At 42.8% G+C, this 13,739-nt stretch overlaps 11 non-coding genes across 11 annotated transcripts; all 11 read left to right on the forward strand.

Moving 5' to 3' along the window:
• Positions 1-81: 81 nt before the first annotated feature.
• Positions 82-154, forward strand: trnar-ucu (transfer RNA arginine (anticodon UCU)). Its single transcript has one exon. It is a non-coding gene; the product is annotated as a tRNA-Arg (tRNA).
• Positions 155-1,081: 927 nt separating this feature from the next.
• On the forward strand, positions 1,082-1,154 carry trnar-ucu (transfer RNA arginine (anticodon UCU)). The gene has a single exon. It is a non-coding gene; the product is annotated as a tRNA-Arg (tRNA).
• Positions 1,155-2,080: 926 nt separating this feature from the next.
• trnar-ucu (transfer RNA arginine (anticodon UCU)) lies at positions 2,081-2,153 on the forward strand. Its single transcript has one exon. It is a non-coding gene; the product is annotated as a tRNA-Arg (tRNA).
• Positions 2,154-3,079: 926 nt separating this feature from the next.
• On the forward strand, positions 3,080-3,152 carry trnar-ucu (transfer RNA arginine (anticodon UCU)). Its single transcript has one exon. It is a non-coding gene; the product is annotated as a tRNA-Arg (tRNA).
• Positions 3,153-4,079: 927 nt separating this feature from the next.
• Positions 4,080-4,152, forward strand: trnar-ucu (transfer RNA arginine (anticodon UCU)). The gene has a single exon. It is a non-coding gene; the product is annotated as a tRNA-Arg (tRNA).
• Positions 4,153-5,078: 926 nt separating this feature from the next.
• trnar-ucu (transfer RNA arginine (anticodon UCU)) lies at positions 5,079-5,151 on the forward strand. The gene has a single exon. It is a non-coding gene; the product is annotated as a tRNA-Arg (tRNA).
• Positions 5,152-6,077: 926 nt separating this feature from the next.
• trnar-ucu (transfer RNA arginine (anticodon UCU)) lies at positions 6,078-6,150 on the forward strand. Its single transcript has one exon. It is a non-coding gene; the product is annotated as a tRNA-Arg (tRNA).
• A 928-nt stretch (positions 6,151-7,078) lies between these two features.
• Positions 7,079-7,151, forward strand: trnar-ucu (transfer RNA arginine (anticodon UCU)). The gene has a single exon. It is a non-coding gene; the product is annotated as a tRNA-Arg (tRNA).
• A 3,233-nt stretch (positions 7,152-10,384) lies between these two features.
• On the forward strand, positions 10,385-10,471 carry trnay-gua (transfer RNA tyrosine (anticodon GUA)). Its single transcript is given in 2 exon segments — positions 10,385-10,421; positions 10,436-10,471. It is a non-coding gene; the product is annotated as a tRNA-Tyr (tRNA).
• A 612-nt stretch (positions 10,472-11,083) lies between these two features.
• Positions 11,084-11,170, forward strand: trnay-gua (transfer RNA tyrosine (anticodon GUA)). The gene is given in 2 exon segments: positions 11,084-11,120; positions 11,135-11,170. It is a non-coding gene; the product is annotated as a tRNA-Tyr (tRNA).
• Positions 11,171-13,125: 1,955 nt separating this feature from the next.
• trnay-gua (transfer RNA tyrosine (anticodon GUA)) lies at positions 13,126-13,212 on the forward strand. Its single transcript is given in 2 exon segments — positions 13,126-13,162; positions 13,177-13,212. It is a non-coding gene; the product is annotated as a tRNA-Tyr (tRNA).
• Positions 13,213-13,739: the final 527 nt, after the last annotated feature.

Consider the following 13,739-nt stretch of genomic DNA (forward strand, 5'->3'; position numbering starts at 1 on the left):
AAGCGAAGCGTGATGTCTACTTTAACCACGTGTACGTTCGGTAGAAACCACTCTCTGCTATCCAGTTCATTTTCAGCAAGTGCCCCAGTGGCCTAATGGATAAGGCACTGGCCTTCTAAGCCAGGGATTGTGGGTTCGAGTCCCATCTGGGGTGGGTGTATGCGGAGGAAGAGAGATCAGCACGTGACACAGAGTTTGATGGATTGAAGCTTTCCGATTTACTTTTTAGAAATGAAGATTTAACTGGGATAAAAAAGGAGAATTTCATGGGCATGTCTCTGTGCCCTCCGAAATGCAAATATTTTTTACAACTGCTTCTATCAGTTCATATAGTTCATGCTGATCACACATTTCCACAGTGACTTAAGACACTGACCGCCTAATCCATTTATTGTGAGTTCAAGTATTGTTTTGGGGTACCTGAAAGTGGAGGGATGAAGTGGAAGTGTGCAGGGCAGTTAACCAAGTGATTTAGGGATCGAAACCATCCTCTGCTATCCAGTTTGCTTTGAGCAATGAAGTGCAAACAGAAGAGAAGAGCTGGGCACATAACACAGAGGTTGATGGATCGAAGATATCCAATTCTACTTTTAGAAATGAAGTGTAAACAGGGATTTTTTTTTTACATTTGAGAATTTCATGGGCATGTCTCTGTGCCCTCCGTGATTCTTTTTTTATTACTGCTTCTATCAATCCATATAGGTCATGCTGATCACAGAGAGACACAGTGGCTTAAGACACTGATCTCCTAATCCATGTATTGTGAATTCAAGTATTGTTTTGGGGTACCTGAAAGTGGAGTGATGAAGTGGAAGTGTGCCTGGCAGTTAACCCAGTGATTTATGGATCGAAACCATCCTCTGCTATTCAGTTTGCTTTAGCAATGAAGTGGAAACAGAAATATTAAACCATAATTTCATGGGCATGTCTCAGTGCCCTCCGTGATTATTTTTTGACTGCTTCTGTCAGTTTGTACAGGTCATGCTGTTTACAGAAGCGAAGCGAAAGCGTGATGTCTACTTTAACCACGTGTACGTTCGGTTGAAACCACTCTCTGCTATCCAGTTCATTATCAGCAAGTGCCCCAGTGGCCTAATGGATAAGGCACTGGCCTTCTAAGCCAGGGATTGTGGGTTCGAGTCCCATCTGGGGTGGATGTATGCGGAGGACGAGAGATCAGCACGTGACACAGAGTTTGATGGATTGAAGATTTCCGATTCAATTTTTAGAAATGAAGATTTAACTGGGATAAAAAAGGAGAATTTCATGGGCATGTCTCTGTGCCCCCCGAAATGCATTTTTTTTTACAACTGCTTCTATCAGTTCATATAGTTCATGCTGATCACACATTTCCACAGTGACTTAAGACACTGACCGCCTAATCCATTTATTGTGAGTTCAAGTATTGTTTTGGGGTACCTGAAAGTGGAGGGATGAAGTGGAAGTGTGCAGGGCAGTTAACCAAGTGATTTAGGGATCGAAACCATCCTCTGCTATCCAGTTTGCTTTGAGCAATGAAGTGCAAACAGAAGAGAAGAGCTGGGCACATAACACAGAGGTTGATGGATCGAAGATATCCAATTCTACTTTTAGAAATGAAGTGTAAACAGGGATTTTTTTTTTACATTTCAGAATTTCATGGGCATGTCTCTGTGCCCTCCGTGATTCTTTTTTTATTACTGCTTCTATCAATCCATATAGGTCATGCTGATCACAGAGAGACACAGTGGCTTAAGACACTGATCTCCTAATCCATGTATTGTGAATTCAAGTATTGTTTTGGGGTACCTGAAAGTGGAGTGATGAAGTGGAAGTGTGCCTGGCAGTTAACCCAGTGATTTATGGATCGAAACCATCCTCTGCTATTCAGTTTGCTTTAGCAATGAAGTGGAAACAGAAATATTAAACCATAATTTCATGGGCATGTCTCAGTGCCCTCCGTGATTATTTTTTGACTGCTTCTGTCAGTTTGTACAGGTCATGCTGTTTACAGAAGCGAAGCGAAAGCGTGATGTCTACTTTAACCACGTGTACGTTCGGTTGAAACCACTCTCTGCTATCCAGCTCATTATCAGCAAGTGCCCCAGTGGCCTAATGGATAAGGCACTGGCCTTCTAAGCCAGGGATTGTGGGTTCGAGTCCCATCTGGGGTGGATGTATGCGGAGGACGAGAGATCAGCATGTGACACAGAGTTTGATGGATTGAAGATTTCCGATTCAATTTTTAGAAATGAAGATTTAACTGGGATAAAAAAGGAGAATTTCATGGGCATGTCTCTGTGCCCCCCGAAATGCATTTTTTTTTACAACTGCTTCTATCAGTTCATATAGTTCATGCTGATCACACATTTCCACAGTGACTTAAGACACTGACCGCCTAATCCATTTATTGTGAGTTCAAGTATTGTTTTGGGGTACCTGAAAGTGGAGGGATGAAGTGGAAGTGTGCAGGGCAGTTAACCAAGTGATTTAGGGATCGAAACCATCCTCTGCTATCCAGTTTGCTTTGAGCAATGAAGTGCAAACAGAAGAGAAGAGCTGGGCACATAACACAGAGGTTGATGGATCGAAGATATCCAATTCTACTTTTAGAAATGAAGTGTAAACAGGGATTTTTTTTTTACATTTCAGAATTTCATGGGCATGTCTCTGTGCCCTCCGTGATTCTTTTTTTATTACTGCTTCTATCAATCCATATAGGTCATGCTGATCACAGAGAGACACAGTGGCTTAAGACACTGATCTCCTAATCCATGTATTGTGAATTCAAGTATTGTTTTGGGGTACCTGAAAGTGGAGTGATGAAGTGGAAGTGTGCCTGGCAGTTAACCCAGTGATTTATGGATCGAAACCATCCTCTGCTATTCAGTTTGCTTTAGCAATGAAGTGGAAACAGAAATATTAAACCATAATTTCATGGGCATGTCTCAGTGCCCTCCGTGATTATTTTTTGACTGCTTCTGTCAGTTTGTACAGGTCATGCTGATTACAGAAGCGAAGCAGAAGCGTGATGTCTACTTTAACCACGTGTACGTTCGGTAGAAACCACTCTCTGCTATCCAGTTCATTTTCAGCAAGTGCCCCAGTGGCCTAATGGATAAGGCACTGGCCTTCTAAGCCAGGGATTGTGGGTTCGAGTCCCATCTGGGGTGGGTGTATGCGGAGGAAGAGAGATCAGCACGTGACACAGAGTTTGATGGATTGAAGCTTTCCGATTTACTTTTTAGAAATGAAGATTTAACTGGGATAAAAAAGGAGAATTTCATGGGCATGTCTCTGTGCCCTCCGAAATGCAATTTTTTTTTACAACTGCTTCTATCAGTTCATATAGTTCATGCTGATCACACATTTCCACAGTGACTTAAGACACTGACCGCCTAATCCATTTATTGTGAGTTCAAGTATTGTTTTGGGGTACCTGAAAGTGGAGGGATGAAGTGGAAGTGTGCAGGGCAGTTAACCAAGTGATTTAGGGATCGAAACCATCCTCTGCTATCCAGTTTGCTTTGAGCAATGAAGTGCAAACAGAAGAGAAGAGCTGGGCACATAACACAGAGGTTGATGGTTCGAAGATATCCAATTCTACTTTTAGAAATGAAGTGTAAACAGGGATTTTTTTTTTACATTTGAGAATTTCATGGGCATGTCTCTGTGCCCTCCGTGATTCTTTTTTTATTACTGCTTCTATCAATCCATATAGGTCATGCTGATCACAGAGAGACACAGTGGCTTAAGACACTGATCTCCTAATCCATGTATTGTGAATTCAAGTATTGTTTTGGGGTACCTGAAAGTGGAGTGATGAAGTGGAAGTGTGCCTGGCAGTTAACCCAGTGATTTATGGATCGAAACCATCCTCTGCTATTCAGTTTGCTTTAGCAATGAAGTGGAAACAGAAATATTAAACCATAATTTCATGGGCATGTCTCAGTGCCCTCCGTGATTATTTTTTGACTGCTTCTGTCAGTTTGTACAGGTCATGCTGTTTACAGAAGCGAAGCGAAAGCGTGATGTCTACTTTAACCACGTGTACGTTCGGTTGAAACCACTCTCTGCTATCCAGCTCATTATCAGCAAGTGCCCCAGTGGCCTAATGGATAAGGCACTGGCCTTCTAAGCCAGGGATTGTGGGTTCGAGTCCCATCTGGGGTGGATGTATGCGGAGGACGAGAGATCAGCATGTGACACAGAGTTTGATGGATTGAAGATTTCCGATTCAATTTTTAGAAATGAAGATTTAACTGGGATAAAAAAGGAGAATTTCATGGGCATGTCTCTGTGCCCCCCGAAATGCATTTTTTTTTACAACTGCTTCTATCAGTTCATATAGTTCATGCTGATCACACATTTCCACAGTGACTTAAGACACTGACCGCCTAATCCATTTATTGTGAGTTCAAGTATTGTTTTGGGGTACCTGAAAGTGGAGGGATGAAGTGGAAGTGTGCAGGGCAGTTAACCAAGTGATTTAGGGATCGAAACCATCCTCTGCTATCCAGTTTGCTTTGAGCAATGAAGTGCAAACAGAAGAGAAGAGCTGGGCACATAACACAGAGGTTGATGGATCGAAGCTATCCAATTCTACTTTTAGAAATGAAGTGTAAACAGGGATTTTTTTTTTACATTTCAGAATTTCATGGGCATGTCTCTGTGCCCTCCGTGATTCTTTTTTTATTACTGCTTCTATCAATCCATATAGGTCATGCTGATCACAGAGAGACACAGTGGCTTAAGACACTGATCTCCTAATCCATGTATTGTGAATTCAAGTATTGTTTTGGGGTACCTGAAAGTGGAGTGATGAAGTGGAAGTGTGCCTGGCAGTTAACCCAGTGATTTATGGATCGAAACCATCCTCTGCTATTCAGTTTGCTTTAGCAATGAAGTGGAAACAGAAATATTAAACCATAATTTCATGGGCATGTCTCAGTGCCCTCCGTGATTATTTTTTGACTGCTTCTGTCAGTTTGTACAGGTCATGCTGTTTACAGAAGCGAAGCGAAAGCGTGATGTCTACTTTAACCACGTGTACGTTCGGTTGAAACCACTCTCTGCTATCCAGCTCATTATCAGCAAGTGCCCCAGTGGCCTAATGGATAAGGCACTGGCCTTCTAAGCCAGGGATTGTGGGTTCGAGTCCCATCTGGGGTGGATGTATGCGGAGGACGAGAGATCAGCACGTGACACAGAGTTTGATGGATTGAAGATTTCCGATTAAATTTTTAGAAATGAAGATTTAACTGGGATAAAAAAGGAGAATTTCATGGGCATGTCTCTGTGCCCCCCGAAATGCATTTTTTTTTACAACTGCTTCTATCAGTTCATATAGTTCATGCTGATCACACATTTCCACAGTGACTTAAGACACTGACCGCCTAATCCATTTATTGTGAGTTCAAGTATTGTTTTGGGGTACCTGAAAGTGGAGGGATGAAGTGGAAGTGTGCAGGGCAGTTAACCAAGTGATTTAGGGATCGAAACCATCCTCTGCTATCCAGTTTGCTTTGAGCAATGAAGTGCAAACAGAAGAGAAGAGCTGGGCACATAACACAGAGGTTGATGGATCGAAGCTATCCAATTCTACTTTTAGAAATGAAGTGTAAACAGGGATTTTTTTTTTACATTTCAGAATTTCATGGGCATGTCTCTGTGCCCTCCGTGATTCTTTTTTTATTACTGCTTCTATCAATCCATATAGGTCATGCTGATCACAGAGAGACACAGTGGCTTAAGACACTGATCTCCTAATCCATGTATTGTGAATTCAAGTATTATTTTGGGGTACCTGAAAGTGGAGTGATGAAGTGGAAGTGTGCCTGGCAGTTAACCCAGTGATTTATGGATCGAAACCATCCTCTGCAATTCAGTTTGCTTTAGCAATGAAGTGGAAACAGAAATATTAAACCATAATTTCATGGGCATGTCTCAGTGCCCTCCGTGATTATTTTTTGACTGCTTCTGTCAGTTTGTACAGGTCATGCTGGTTACAGAAGCGAAGCGAAAGCGTGATGTCTACTTTAACCATGTGTACGTTCGGTTGAAACCACTCTCTGCTATCCAGTTCATTATCAGCAAGTGCCCCAGTGGCCTAATGGATAAGGCACTGGCCTTCTAAGCCAGGGATTGTGGGTTCGAGTCCCATCTGGGGTGGATGTATGCGGAGGACGAGAGATCAGCATGTGACACAGAGTTTGATGGATTGAAGATTTCCGATTCAATTTTTAGAAATGGAGATTTAACTGGGATAAAAAAGGAGAATTTCATGGGCATGTCTCTGTGCCCTCCAAAATGCAATTTTTTTTTACAACTGCTTCTATCAGTTCATATAGTTCATGCTGATCACACATTTCCACAGTGACTTAAGACACTGACCGCCTAATCCATTTATTGTGAGTTCAAGTATTGTTTTGGGGTACCTGAAAGTGGAGGGATGAAGTGGAAGTGTGCAGGGCAGTTAACCAAGTGATTTAGGGATCGAAACCATCCTCTGCTATCCAGTTTGCTTTGAGCAATGAAGTGCAAACAGAAGAGAAGAGCTGGGCACATAACACAGAGGTTGATGGATCGAAGATATCCAATTCTACTTTTAGAAATGAAGTGTAAACAGGGATTTTTTTTTTACATTTCAGAATTTCATGGGCATGTCTCTGTGCCCTCCGTGATTCTTTTTTTATTACTGCTTCTATCAATCCATATAGGTCATGCTGATCACAGAGAGACACAGTGGCTTAAGACACTGATCTCCTAATCCATGTATTGTGAATTCAAGTATTGTTTTGGGGTACCTGAATGGTGGAGTGATGAAGTGGAAGTGTGCCTGGCAGTTAACCCAGTGATTTATGGATCGAAACCATCCTCTGCTATTCAGTTTGCTTTAGCAATGAAGTGGAAACAGAAATATTAAACCATAATTTCTTGGGCATGTCTCAGTGCCCTCCGTGATTATTTTTTGACTGCTTCTGTCAGTTTGTACAGGTCATGCTGGTTACAGAAGCAAAGCGAAAGCGTGATGTCTACTTTAACCACGTGTACGTTCGGTAGAAACCACTCTCTGCTATCCAGTTCATTATCAGCAAGTGCCCCAGTGGCCTAATGGATAAGGCACTGGCCTTCTAAGCCAGGGATTGTGGGTTCGAGTCCCATCTGGGGTGGATGTATGCGGAGGACGAGAGATCAGCACGTGACACAGAGTTTGATGGATTGAAGCTTTCCGATTTACTTTTTAGAAATGAAGATTTAACTGGGATAAAAAAGGAGAATTTCATGGGCATGTCTCTGTGCCCCCCGAAATGCATTTTTCTTTACAACTGCTTCTACCAGTTCATATAGTTCATGCTGATCACACATTTCCACAGTGACTTAAGACACTGACCGCCTAATCCATTTATTGTGAGTTCAAGTATTGTTTTGGGGTACCTGAAAGTGGAGGGATGAAGTGGAAGTGTGCAGGGCAGTTAACCAAGTGATTTAGGGATCGAAACCATCCTCTGCTATCCAGTTTGCTTTGAGCAATGAAGTGCAAACAGAAGAGAAGAGCTGGGCACATAACACAGAGGTTGATGGATCGAAGATATCCAATTCTACTTTTAGAAATGAAGTGTAAACAGGGATTTTTTTTTTACATTTGAGAATTTCATGGGCATGTCTAAGGGCCCTCCGTGATTCTTTTTTTATTACTGCTTCTATCAATCCATATAGGTCATGCTGATCACAGAGAGACACAGTGGCTTAAGACACTGATCTTCTAATCCATGTATTGTGAATTCAAGTATTGTTTTGGGGTACCTGAAAGTGGAGTGATGAAGTGGAAGTGTGCCTGGCAGTTAACCCAGTGATTTATGGATCGAAACCATCCTCTGCTATTCAGTTTGCTTTAGCAATGAAGTGGAAACAGAAATATTAAACCATAATTTCATGGGCATGTCTCAGTGCCCTCCGTGATTATTTTTAGACTGCTTCTGTCAGTTTGTACAGGTCATGCTGGTTACAGAAGCAAAGCGAAAGCGTGATGTCTACTTTAACCACGTGTACGTTCGGTAGAAACCACTCTCTGCTATCCAGTTCATTTTCAGCAGGGAGAGAGAAAAAGACATTTCGCAAGCTAGGGGGCTAAACAGCGATTTTATTCCTCTGCTCACTTTTTGTCTATTCCCAAATGCAACTACTTGCAATCTAAGGGGATGTAGCTCAGAGGAATAGAGCATTAGTTGAACGTACGAAGACCTGGGGGCAATCCTCAGCAGCTCCAAGAAACCACCAAACTCAGCAGATTAATTTCTTAAAGGGAACATATGCTTCTGCCAAACCTCTGACCATCTGGTTGATGGTGTTTGATTTCATTTTTTATCCTTCGATGGCTCAGTTGGTAGAGCGGAGGACTGTAGGTGAAATTGCTGTAATCCGTAGGGCGCTGGTTCAAATCCGGCTTGAAGGATTGTACTTTTTCTTGTGGCTTACGCCAACTTTTTGACAGCAGTGTACCATGACATGTGCTTGACAAAAAAAATATCTTTCCCTGAGAGAAGAAATCTTCACTTGTTGACATTTGATAGGAATGTTGGTAGAGCAGCAGAGAGTTCTCAAGATTGCAACAGTCCTTAGGTCGCTGACTCAGAAGAGTGTAACTTTTTCTGCAGTTGTGCCAAGTTTTTGACTTATGCCTAGTGTTTCCCCAAAAGCAAGTCATTCCCTGAGCGGGAATCAAACCCAGGCCCCGGTGGTAAAAGAACCGAATCCTAACCACTAGACCAACAGGGAGAGAGAAAAAGACATTTCGCATGATAGGGGGCTAAACAGCGATTTTATTCCTCGGCTCACTTTTTGTCTATTCCCAAATGCAACTGCTTGCAATCTAAGGGGATGTAGCTCAGAGGAATAGAGCATTAGTTGAACGTACGAAGACCTGGGGGCAATCCTCAGCAGCTCCAAGAAACCACCAAACTCAGCAGATTAATTTCTTAAAGGGAACATATGCTTCTGCCAAACCTCTGACCATCTAGGTGATGGCGTTTGACTACATTTTTTATCCTTCGATAGCTCAGTTGGTAGAGCGGAGGACTGTAGGGGAGATTGCTGTAATCCTTAGGTTGCTGGTTCAAATCCGTCTCGAAGGATTGTACTTTTTCTTGTGGCTTACGCCAACTTTTTGACAGCAGTGTACCATGACATGTGCTTGACTGACAAAAAATATCTTTCCCTGAGAGAAGAAATCTTCACTTGTTGACCTTTGATAGGAATGTTGGTAGAGCAGCAGAGAGTTCTCGAGATTGCAACAGTCCTTAGGTCGCTGACTCAGAAGAGTATAACTTTTTCTGCAGTTGTGCCAAGTTTTTGACTTATGCCTAGTGTTTCCCCAAAAGCAAGTCATTCCCTGAGCGGGAATCAAACCCAGGCAGCGGTGGTAAAAGAACCAAATCCTAACCACTAGACCAACAGGGAGAGTGAAAGATGCATTTTGCAGTGAGGGGGCTAAACAGCGATTTTATTCCTCGGCTCACTTTTTCTCTAATCCCAAACGCAACTACTTGCAATCTAAGGGGATGTAGCTCAGAGGAATAGAGCATTAGTTGAACGTACGAAGACCTGGGGACAATCGTCAGCAGCTCCAAGAAACCACCAAACTCAGCAGATTAATTTCTTAAAGGGAACATATGCTTCTGCCAAACCTCTGACCATCTATGTGATGGCTTTTGACTACATTTTTTATCCTTCGATAGCTCAGTTGGTAGAGCGGAGGACTGTAGGTGAAATTGCAGTAATCCTTAGGTCGCTGGTTCAAATCCGGCTCGAATGATAGTACTTTTTCTTGTGGCTTACGCCAACTTTTTGACAGCAGTGTACCATGACATGTGCTTGACAAAAAAATATCTTTCCCTGAGAGAAGAAATCTTCACTTGTTGACATTTGATAGGAATGTTGGTAGAGCAGCAGAGAGTTCTCGAGATTGCAACAGTCCTTAGGTCGCTGACTCAGAAGAGTATAACTTTTTCTGCAGTTGTGCCAAGTTTTTGACTTATGCCTAGTGTTTCCCCAAAAGCAAGTCATTCCCTGAGCGGGAATCAAACCCAGGCCTCGGTGGTAAAAGAAATGAATCCTAACCACTAGACCAACAGGGGGAGAGAAAAAGACATTTCGCAAGCTAGGGGGCTAAACAGCGATTTTATTCCTCTGCTCACTTTTTGTCTATTCCCAAATGCAACTACTTGCAATCTAAGGGGATGTAGCTCAGAGGAATAGAGCATTAGTTGAACGTACGAAGACCTGGGGGCAATCCTCAGCAGCTCCAAGAAACCACCAAACTCAGCAGATTAATTTCTTAAAGGGAACATATGCTTCTGCCAAACCTCTGACCATCTAGGTGATGGTGTTTGACTACAGTTTTTATCCTTCGATAGCTCAGTTGGTAGAGCGGAGGACTGTAGGTGAAATTGCTGTAATCCTTGGGTCGCTGGTTCAAATCCGGCTCGAAGGATTGTACTTTTTTCTTGTGGCTTACGCCAACTTTTTGACAGCAGTGTACCATGACATGTGACAGTGTACCATGACATGTGCTTGACAAAAAAATATCTTTCCCTGAGAGAAGAAATCTTCACTTGTTGACCTTTGATAGGAATGTTGGTAGAGCAGCAGAGAGTTCTCGAGATTGCAACAGTCCTTAGGTCGCTGACTCAGAAGAGTATAACTTTTTCTGCAGTTGTGCCAAGTTTTTGACTTATGCCTAGTGTTTCCCCAAAAGCAAGTCATTCCCTGAGCGGGAATCAAACCCAGGCAGCGGTGGTAAAAGAACCGAATCCTAACCACTAGACCAACAGGGAGAGAGAAAAATACATTTCGCAAGCTAGGGGGCTAAACAGCGATTTTATTCCTCGGCTCACTTTTTGTCTATTCCCAAATGCAACTGCTTGCAATCTAAGGGGATGTAGCTCAGAGGAATAGAGCATTAGTTGAACGTACGCAGACCTCGGGGCAATCCTCAGCAGCTCAAATAAACCACCAAACTCAGCAGATTAATTTCTTAAAGGGAACATATGCTTCTGCCAAACCTCTGACCATCTAGGTGATGGCGTTTGACTACACTTTTTATCCTTTGATAGCTCAGTTGGTAGAGCGGAGGACTGTAGGAGAAATTGCTGTAATCCTTAGGTCGCTGGTTCAAATCCAGCTCGAAGGATTGTACTTATTCTTGTGGCTTACGCCAACTTTTTGACAGCAGTGTACCATGACATGTGCTTGACTGACAAAAAATATCTTTCCCTGAGAGAAGAAATCTTCACTTGTTGACCTTTGATAGGAATGTTGGTAGAGCAGCAGAGAGTTCTCGAGATTGCAACAGTCCTTAGGTCGCTGACTCAGAAGAGTATAACTTTTTCTGCAGTTGTGCCAAGTTTTTGACTTATGCCTAGTGTTTCCCCAAAAGCAAGTCATTCCCTGAGCGGGATTCAAACCCAGGCCTCGGTGGTAAAATAAATTAATCCTAACCACTAGACCAACAGGGAGAGAGAAAAAGACATTTAGCAAGCTAGGGGGCTAAACAGCGATTTTATTCCTCTGCTCACTTTTTGTCTATTCCCAAATGCAACTACTTGCAATCTAAGGGGATGTAGCTCAGAGGAATAGAGCATTAGTTGAACGTACGAAGACCTGGGGGCAATCCTCAGCAGCTCCAAGAAACCACCAAACTCAGCAGATTAATTTCTTAAAGGGAACATATGCTTCTGCCAAACCTCTGACCATCTAGGTGATGGCGTTTGACTACATTTTTTATCGTTTGATAGCTCAGTTGGTAGAGAGGAGGACTGTAGGTGAAATTGCTGTAATCCTTAGGTCGCTGGTTCAAATCCAGCTCGAAGGATTGTACTTTTTCTTGTGGCTTACGCCAACTTTTTTACAGCAGTGTACCATGACATGTGCTTGACTGACAAAAAATATCTTTCCCTGAGAGAAGAAATCTTCACTTGTTGACCTTTGATAGGAATGTTGGTAGAGCAGCAGAGAGTTCTCGAGATTGCAACAGTCCTTAGGTCGCTGACTCAGAAGAGTATAACTTTTTCTGCAGTTGTGCCAAGTTTTTGACTTATGCCTAGTGTTTCCCCAAAAGCAAGTCATTCCCTGAGCGGGAATCAAACCCAGGCCGCGGTGGTAAAAGAACCGAATCCTAACCACTAGACCAACAGGGAGAGAGAAAAATACTTTTTGCAAGCTAGGAGGCTAAACAGCGATTTTATTCCTCGGCTCACTTTTTGTCTATTCCCAAATGCATCTACTTGCAATCTAAGGGGATGTAGCTCAGAGGAATAGAGCATTAGTTGAACGTACGAAGACCTCGGGGCAATCGTCAGCAGCTCCAAGAAACCAGCAAACTCAGCAGATTAATTTCCTAAAGGGAACATATGCTTCTGCCAAACCTCTGACCATCTAGGTGATGGCATTTGACTGCATTTTTTATCCTTCGATAGCTCAGTTGGTAGAGCGGAGGACTGTAGGAGAAATTGCTGTAATCCTTAGGTCGCTGGTTCAAATCCGGCTCAAAGGATTGTACTTTTTCTTGTGGCTTACGCCAACTTTTTTACAGCAGTGTACCATGACATGTGCTTGACTGACAAAAAATATCTTTCCCTGAGAGAAGAAATCTTCACTTGTTGACCTTTGATAGGAATGTTGGTAGAGCAGCAGAGAGTTCTCGAGATTGCAACAGTCCTTAGGTCGCTGACTCAGAAGAGTATAACTTTTTCTGCAGTTGTGCCAAGTTTTTGACTTATGCCTAGTGTTTCCCCAAAAGCAAGTCATTCCCTGAGCGGGAATCAAACCCAGGCCGCGGTGGTAAAAGAACCAAATCCTAACCACTAGACCAAAAGGGAGAGAGAAAAATGCATTTTGCAGTGAGGGGGCTAAACAGCGATTTTATTCCTCTGCTCACTTTTTGTCTTTTCCCAAATGCAACTACTTGCAATCTAAGGGGATGTAGCTCAGAGGAATAGAGCATTAGTTGAACGTACGAAGACCTCGGGGCAATCGTCAGCAGCTCCAAGAAACCGCCAAACTCAGCAGATTAATTTCTTAAAGGGAACATATGCTTCTGCCAAACCTCTGACCATCTAGGTGATGGCGTTTGACAAAATGTTTTATCCTTCGATAGCTCAGTTGGTAGAGCGGAGGACTGTAGGGGAAATTGCTGTAATCCTTAGGTCGCTGGTTCAAATCCGGCTCGAAGGATTGTACTTTTTCTTGTGGCTTACGCCAACTTTTTGACAGCAGTGTACCATGACATGTGCTTGACAAAAAATATCTTTCCCTGAGAGAAGAAATGTTCACTTGTTGACCTTTGATAGGAATGTTGGTATAGCAGCAGAGAGTTCTCGAGATTGCAACAGTCCTTAGGTCGCTGACTCAGAAGAGTATAACTTTTTCTGCAGTTGTGCCAAGTTTTTGACTTATGCCTAGTGTTTCCCCAAAAGCAAGTCATTCCCTGAGCGGGAATCAAACCCAGGCCTCGGTGGTAAAAGAAATGAATCCTAACCACTAGACCAACAGGGAGAGAGAAAAATGCATTTTGCAGTGAGGGAGCTAAACAGCGATTTTATTCCTCTGCTCACTTTTTCTCTAATCCCAAACGCAACTACTTGCAATCTAAGGGGATGTAGCTCAGAGGAATAGAGCATTAGTTGAACGTACGAAGACCTGGGGGCAATCGTCAGCAGCTCCAAGAAACCACCAAACTCAGCAGAATAATTTCTTAAAGG

Source organism: Oncorhynchus clarkii, chromosome 21 (assembly GCF_045791955.1).
Source record: "Oncorhynchus clarkii lewisi isolate Uvic-CL-2024 chromosome 21, UVic_Ocla_1.0, whole genome shotgun sequence".
NCBI classification, from domain to species: Eukaryota; Metazoa; Chordata; class Actinopteri; order Salmoniformes; family Salmonidae; genus Oncorhynchus; species Oncorhynchus clarkii.